The sequence below is a fragment of the Bos grunniens genome, chromosome 2 (assembly GCF_055505025.1).
Source record: "Bos grunniens cultivar Pamir isolate PY7600 chromosome 2, Bosgru_T2T1.0, whole genome shotgun sequence".
Taxonomy (NCBI): Eukaryota; Metazoa; Chordata; class Mammalia; order Artiodactyla; family Bovidae; genus Bos; species Bos grunniens.
In genome coordinates this window covers 70,576,140-70,583,843 of record NC_141166.1, presented here as the reverse complement: position 1 = coordinate 70,583,843, position 7,704 = coordinate 70,576,140, and the positions used below count along the sequence as shown (strand labels likewise).

General features: G+C 42.9%; 1 pseudogene; it reads left to right on the top strand.

The window, feature by feature from the left end:
* The first annotated feature begins 6,042 nt into the window (after nucleotides 1–6,042).
* On the top strand, nucleotides 6,043–7,445 carry LOC147378216 (protein O-mannose kinase pseudogene; annotated as a pseudogene).
* Nucleotides 7,446–7,704: the final 259 nt, after the last annotated feature.

The window sequence follows — 7,704 nt, the reverse complement described above, 5'->3', positions numbered from 1 at the left end:
AAACTAGAGTTTACTCTCAGCAAGCTGTCAGCAACTCCATTCAAGATTTTAGCTAATAATTTCAGATACACTCTCATATGTGTTTGCATTACTAGACTAGACAGAACTTTGGATGTCTGAAAAGTCTGATAAATCCCAAAAGTTGAAGCTTCCTATGGAGGAAGATTTTATAATGCCTGTTGGGTTGTTGGACAAAGATACTCCACCAGGTACCCCTCCCCTCATCATCTAATTGACCTTATAGCTTGTCTTAGGCATATGAATGGGTTGTAAACTATTGTCTCCGATTCCTATTGCTTGTTTCAAAATTTTATGTCAACCAGTGTCCCTGGGGATGAAAACTGTGTAAAAATGATTGACTTGCCTCCCATGAGATCTGAAGAATACAGACTTACTTTAGTGAGCTTATTCAGTCAATAGCAAGCACCTAGAAAGGTAAACTGATTACAGAGATAAAGCAGTTAGGATCTCTTGGGAGAACAGAAATTCGTATGCATTGAGAAAGAAAAAAAAAAATAAGCAGTTGTTTTTTTCTCTAAAGGGAAAACATCTCAGTGGAAAGAGATTGTTCACATTTTCAAGTCAGCAAACTTCCTTCACAGCCACATCATGCATCAAACTGAGAAGGGAGGCTTTTTTTTTTTTTTTTTTTTTGGTCCCTGATGTGCACAAGGAAGGTCCCTTGAGATAAATGATCTTGGAGCTAGGCAGATCATACTAGCAATAATAACAACAATGCATCAGTGATTCTCAAATGCATCTGTGAGACAGAGTATGCTTTATAAAGGACACTCACTTCTATTCCATCTCATCTGATCATTATGACAACCCCAGGAGGTACGTACAGTGAGTATTACTATCACTATTTTACACATGAGAATCCTGAGCTGTGGAGGAAATAGGGTTCTTTGTGCAGAACCACAGAGCTAGTTTGTAGCAGCTTTGGAGCCAGAGTCCAGATTTTCTGAGAAATATTGTCACATAAATAGAGTATCTGTACTGCCTGCACACAGAAATGTCCAGGACATGGAGTAAGCCCAAACCTGCCTCTCATTTGGGAGTTCAAGTCAGTGGCTCTGGAGATGTTGAGATTCACCTGGAAGTTCTCAGAAGAGGACAGCAGTGCAAACTGGGAAATTCCTTGGCAGTAGTTTATCAACACCTGTGACCTGTCTTAGCTAGAAGAATCAGTGCCTTTCTTTTCCTATGTTAGCTGCTGGGCTTGTAAATTTACAGAGAGAAATTAAAGATTTGTTTGATGGACTTAGAGGAATTCCAAATAGTTTTACTTCTTTCTTTGTGCAAAGAAGAGCATCAGTGGCCTGGCTTCTGGGGGTATTACCTGGTGTTCTTGATCTGGTATCCAAAGAATCTGCTTATTCTATTGGATGAAAGAAGAGGAAGTGTTGTCCAATTTTTTAAATTACCATGAACTCCCCTGCATTTTTATCCTATCAGCTTAGAATCCAGGTTCATCAGTTTTGGAGATATAGTACGAATCCTTCATTGAAAAGGGCAGGGAATTGAGATTAAGAAAGCTGAAGGAGTCACCCAAAGTCAAGAGAGTTAGTTAATATCAGAGATGAGACTAGAATCAACAGGCATAATAATAGTTTCTAGCTACCCTTTTCTTAGCATCTACTGTGTCCTTGCTACTGTGATATTTACTTACATATCTGTCACTATATTGACTCTCATGCCTCAAAATTGAAGGCTCTTATTCCCATGTTTTTGTCTGAAATCTGAGTCCTTAACATAACAAATTTATATCTTGTTTTTGCTACAGTCTGGTGTGGATTAGTGGGTGACAGGTGGGGTGGATGGGTGCTCTCTCTTCTTATAGTCACTAAAGACCCAGAATGAGAGAGTTTTCAACTGCCAATAGATGACCCACATGAAGTACACACTTCCATGTTTGCTGGAGTAGGAGGGGGACACACAGAAAACTCTTACCCAGCTCTGTATTTGGGCTCATAAGAGTGTCACATAACTTTGGTTCATGGCTCCTCCACCAAATCAGTCATATGTACCAGTCAATATCCACAGAGTAGCCAGAGTGATGTTTCTAAAATATACATCTTGTTACTTCACAACTCTGATGGAAATACTACTTCATTTCTATCACCTTAAGCTAAAACCAAGCTGTTGCATAATACCTTTGACCTTATTTAATCTGTCCCATTCCATCCTCAGGCCACTATCCACAAACTCATTACTTCATAACATGTGCTGAAAGTCCTTGACTATTTCAAGCACTTCCTTGGCTCAGGATCTTTCTACATGTTCCCTCTTCTCCCTTGTCCCTGTACTTTCCCTCTGCTTGGCTCATTTTCTTGTATTCTTCAAGTTTCAGCATCAGTGTCATCTTTAACCACCTGTAAATTTTCTGTGAAACCAACTGTTGTCATTTCAGGGAGGCTCTTGAAGAGCTCTTGTACCATAGTCCTTTATGTCTCAGTGCAGAGAATTCAGCAAGAGCAAAGTAGTAGATAAGAAGTGATTTATTAGAATAGGATGCTTCTGAGGTTTATAAGTGGGCAGGTGAGGAATGCCATGCCCCCAAAAACTAGTGAGCTGATTTTATAATCAAAGGAAAAGTGGGGAGGGGAGAAGATCTCCTTTGTCTTTCTTGAGTAGACGCCACGTTTTCATCATTAGGTCATTTTCCAGGTTGTGCAGGGGGGTTGTCTTGTCTCTGCATGGCCAAACTAGGTCCACAAATGACTATTTTTAATGTGCGCAGGGAGCATGTCCTAGGGGTCATTAACTTATTGCGTTTACTGGGCAGGATGTGGGTCTCATGCCACCATTGTTTTATTGTTTGGGGGCACGTCCTGTGCTTCTGTTGCATGGTTTTGTTGCTAAGCAAGACTGCTTGGTTTTGTGGTTAAGCAGACCTACTTTCTCAAGTATTCATTAACTTATAGGTCTCCCATGTCTTTCTACTTACAATCCTCTAGTGGGATTAACTATTTAATCACCTATTTCATCCCCTCATTCTGTCCCTACCACCCAATCATAGAGATTGTGGCTGTTTTGTTCTCATTATATATTTAGTATATCATGCAAGACCTGGCAGAAAGAAGATAATAAATATTTGTAAAATGATTACATGCAAGAGTGAATGAACAGATATTGTATGTATCTCACATACAATACTGTCTTCAAAAGCACAGTGATGTAGGCATAGTGGCTAAATCACTTAGGATAGGAACTGTGCATAATAAGTTTTTTAGTAATGTTATTGTGATAATGATGGCTATTTTGTAGGTAATGATAATTTCAGGCATTTCTAACTCATTACCTGCCTACAGCACATTGTCAATGAATAATATATTTTTGTCTGTTTGAATATTAAAGTACACAACAGAAGTGGAAACCTAAGTTTTGACTGATAGAACGTGGAACATATTTTTAAAGGCAGATACCATCAATTCAGCTTTTTTCATAAAAATGATGGAGTGATAATATTTTCAAATAAAAAAGTCAAATATAGTCTGTCAAATGATTTTTGTGTCATTTTCAAGAGTAGAGAAACATCTAATAAGAGGAGTTTTGACACTATTGTATTGACATATCTAGGCCAAGTCGATGGTTTGGAAGGACAATGACATGGAATATATGTAATTAGAACTCTCATGGAAATTCCAAGACAGATGGTTATCACCTAGTTAGAACTAAACAGAATAAAAAGTCATTGGAAGTTTGGTAAGCCTATTTTAAAAGGTTACCAGTGAACAATGCATCAGTCATGGTAAGAATTCTATGTACATACATTTATTTTAAACCTGGAATATTTTGTATAAACTTGATCAAGTTAACAAATCCTCCCTAAAAGCCTTTTGGAAATTCTTTAAGTACTACTCGCCATGATTTTAAAATCACTTAGAGAAGTCATTTCATTGGAATAATTAAAGTAAAACTCATTACTGAGTTTTCTTAGCAATGTAACTTTCAGATGAAGTCATACTAAATATTTCCCTATTACAGCCATCTCCTTAATAACATTTGTCAGCATACATTATACACTAAAATTATTTATGATATTTTATTATTGCTGACTTTGATTTAATTACATTGGAGTTTAAAAGAAAAGGCACATAACCTGAGAGGGTCACAAACACTTGGTTATAGTACAGTTCTGTGAAAGGGCATCTTTCCCCTTGTCTCTGCCTCTGTTTCCACCTGCTTCCCCACTTCTAAAACCAGACATAAAATTGTATTGTGCCATCTATTCTCTATGTGTGTGTGTGTGTGTGTGTGAATAAATGTATAATCTATTCTTAATCCTATCTTCAGAAAATGCTGTGGGCTGTCCTCATAAATTTGCTCCTGAAAATAACAAACCCTCTCAGGCACAAATTAACCCCAATCTGTTTTTTTTTTGTTTGTTTTTTTTTTTGCCCTTGGCCCTGCTGTGCAGCTTATGGAATTTTAATTCCCTGACCAGGGATCGAACCTGGGTCCTCGTCAGTGAGAGCATGGAGTCTTCACCATCGGACCACCAGGGAATTCCCTTTGGTTTTTTAAATACTGCATCTCCTCTAGGTCTTTAAGAGGTGAATATGTCCATCAAGAATGTTTCAAATTAGAACTCAGAACCTTCTGAAAGGAGCTGTTTGCCCATTTGGAGAATACCTTCTCTGGTGGATGATATGACTTCTAATGGAGACTGAGTGACAGTTTCTCCCAACCACTGTATTTTATTTTATTTTTTTTTAATATACAGGAATCTAATAGTCACCTCTTCTAAAACTTAGAATTATCCTTATCCTCCCAGGCCGTGTTTAAGATTTCTGGCTGTCTGGGGCATTGTATCACTTGTGTTCTGCTCAGTGGTTTGTGTGAGGGTGCAGTCAGGTGGTCAGCACTGGGAGGCGGGGGGTGCTGGCCCATCCTCTCTCTTCAGTGACACCCACTCCCTCAGTGGGGAGCCCACTCTGGAGCTACCAGGCACTCCACACACTCCTGGTTCAGACCTACCCTATTTACTAAATGTACTTTCAAGAAAACACATGGCAAATTCCTCCTCTCAATATACAGATACATCATCAGATTTTATATTCCAGCCTTCCTAAGGCATTTGAGTAATTGCAGAACTCTAAACTTTAAGTCAAAAGAATTAATCTTTGTCATTTACAATAAAAAAAAATGAAAACAATTTAAAATACTCATATAGGGAATTAAGTAAATGCCATGCACATGATGTTATGTTGCTGCTGCTGCTAAGTTGCTTCAGTTGTGTCTGACTCTGTGCCACCCCATAGACGGGAGCCCACCAGGCTCCCCTGTCCCTGGGATTCTTCAGGCAAGAACACTGGAGTGGGTTGCCATTTCCTTCTCCAATGCCTGAAAGTGAAAAGTGAAAGTGAAGTCGCTCAGTCGTCTCCGACTGGTAGAGACCCCATGGACTACCACGCACCAGGCTCCTCTGTCCATGAGATTCTCCAGGCAAGAGTACTGGAGTGGGGTGCCATTGACTTCTCCGGATGTTATGTTACTACATATTAAAATTACATTTACATGATGTTTTCACTTTTTAATATAAAATTATAAATATTTTAAACTTGTAGAATTTTAATGGCAAGAAAATGCTTATGTCATGTGTTGAGCAAACAACAGGAAACAGTACAGTAAGATGAAAGCTATTTAAAATATCACAGAAGAGGAGGAGGCAGCGGCGGCGGGCCGGGGGAGGGGTCCGCAGGAAAGAAAAGAGAGCCTATTTGCTGTGGGAAATGGATTGGAAAAGAGAAAGCAGTGGCAGAGCTCTTGGGAGAGTGTTGCAGAAGCCCAGGTCACCTTCTAAGAATCAGGCGTTGGTGGAAGAAGCTCAGGCGACTGTGAGGCCAGAGTGGTGAATGTCACTGTCAAGTCCACAGGAGTCCGGGGAGACGCCCTGAGGGAGAGGGCTGTAAAGATGCGGGCCTGCAATCTTGAGAAGGAGTGCTTTCAAACCGGTGCGCGGGGCCAGCCAGAACCTTGACTGGCCCGGGTATCTGGCCAGAAACCTGAGCGGGAAGGAAAGCAGAGCACCGCGCCATGGACACGAGGCCCCAGGAGAGCAGGAAGGGGCCCCCCGCCCAGGGACATGCCCTCGGCGGTGGGGCTGCTGTTCTCCATGGCCCTCATGAACGTCCTCCTCTACCTCGGCCTCGACCAGCTCTTCATCCGGCCCTGGCGCTCCGCGGAGGACCCTGGCCACTGCCCACCCCCGCTCCCACCCCCCAGCCACTTCAGCTTGGGGCAGATGACCAACTGCTCCCCGCGGCTGCTCTCAGAGCAGCTGAGGGCAGACGTGAGGCAGCTGGAGCATGTCAGGGAAGGAGCCAAGAAAAGAGTGTTTCTGTCCGAGTGGAAGGAACGCAAGGTGGCCCTGTCGAGGCTCACCAGGCTGGAGCTGAGAGACGACTTACTGCACAGGCGGCGAATGCTGCAGGCCCCAAAGAACAAGCACGTGATCACGCTGCTGGGCTACTGCGAGAACGATAACATCATCCTCACAGAGTACCATCCCTCAGGCTCCCTGGGCAACCTGGAGGCCATGCTGAATCTCTCCAAGTACTGCAGCCTGTGGCAGTACAGGCTGCAGCTGGCCCTGGGCAACGTGCCCATCCTTGACTTCCTGTACCCCAGCTCCCTGGGCACGCCGGTCATGTGCAACTCCAGCGACCTGTCCAAGACACTGTCCCAGTACCTGCTGACCGCCAACTTCAGCATCGTACTCAACGACCTGGACACCTTGGCCCTGGTGAACCGCAGCTAGACTTTGGTGAAGTGTGGCCACCAGGAGCTCCGTGGGGACTTCATGGCCCCAGAGCAGCTGTGGCTCTTCGGAGAGGACAACCTTCCAGGACGATCTCATGCCCACCTATGACGAGAAGAGCGATATCTGGAAGATTCCAGACGTCTCCAGTTTCCTTCTGGGGCACATGCAAGGGAACGACGTGGTCCGATTCTACTTGTTTGATATTCACAAGGCATGTAAAATCCAGGAGCTTGCAGAGAGACCCACTGCTCAGAATGTCCTGGACACTTACCAGAATGTTCTGAATCTACTCAGAGACACCTCAACATCTCAGACAAAGAGATGCTGTAAGAGCCAGTATGGTCGTTGAGGAGTGGGAATCAGGGAACAGCTGGAAGAATTGCACCAGTTTTGCCCTGATGTAAGGTGGCAGAAAGTGAAGAGGAACTAAAAAGCCTCTTGATGAAAGTGAAAGAGGAGAGTGAAAAAGTTGGCTTAAAGCTCAGCATTCAGAAAACAAAAATGGCATCTGGTCCCATCACTTCACGGGAAATAGATGGGGAAACAGTGGAAACAGTGTCAGGCTTTATTTTTTGGGGCTCCAAAATCACTGCAGATGGTGACTGCAGCCATGAAATTAAAAGACGCTTACTCCTTGGAAGAAAAGTTAGGACCAACCTAGATAGCATATTGAAAAGCAGAGACATTACTTTGCCAACAAAGGTCTGTCTAGTCAAGGCTATGGTTTTTCCTGTGGTCATGTATGGATGTGAGAGTTGGACTGTGAAGAAGGCTGAGTGCCGAAGAATTGATGCTTTTGAACTGTGGTGTTGGAGAAGACTCTTGAGAGTCCTTCGGACTGCAAGGAGATCCAACCAATCCATTCTAAAGGAGATCAGCCCTGGGTGTTCTTTGGAAGGAATGATGCTGAAGCTGAAACTCCAGTACTTTGGCCA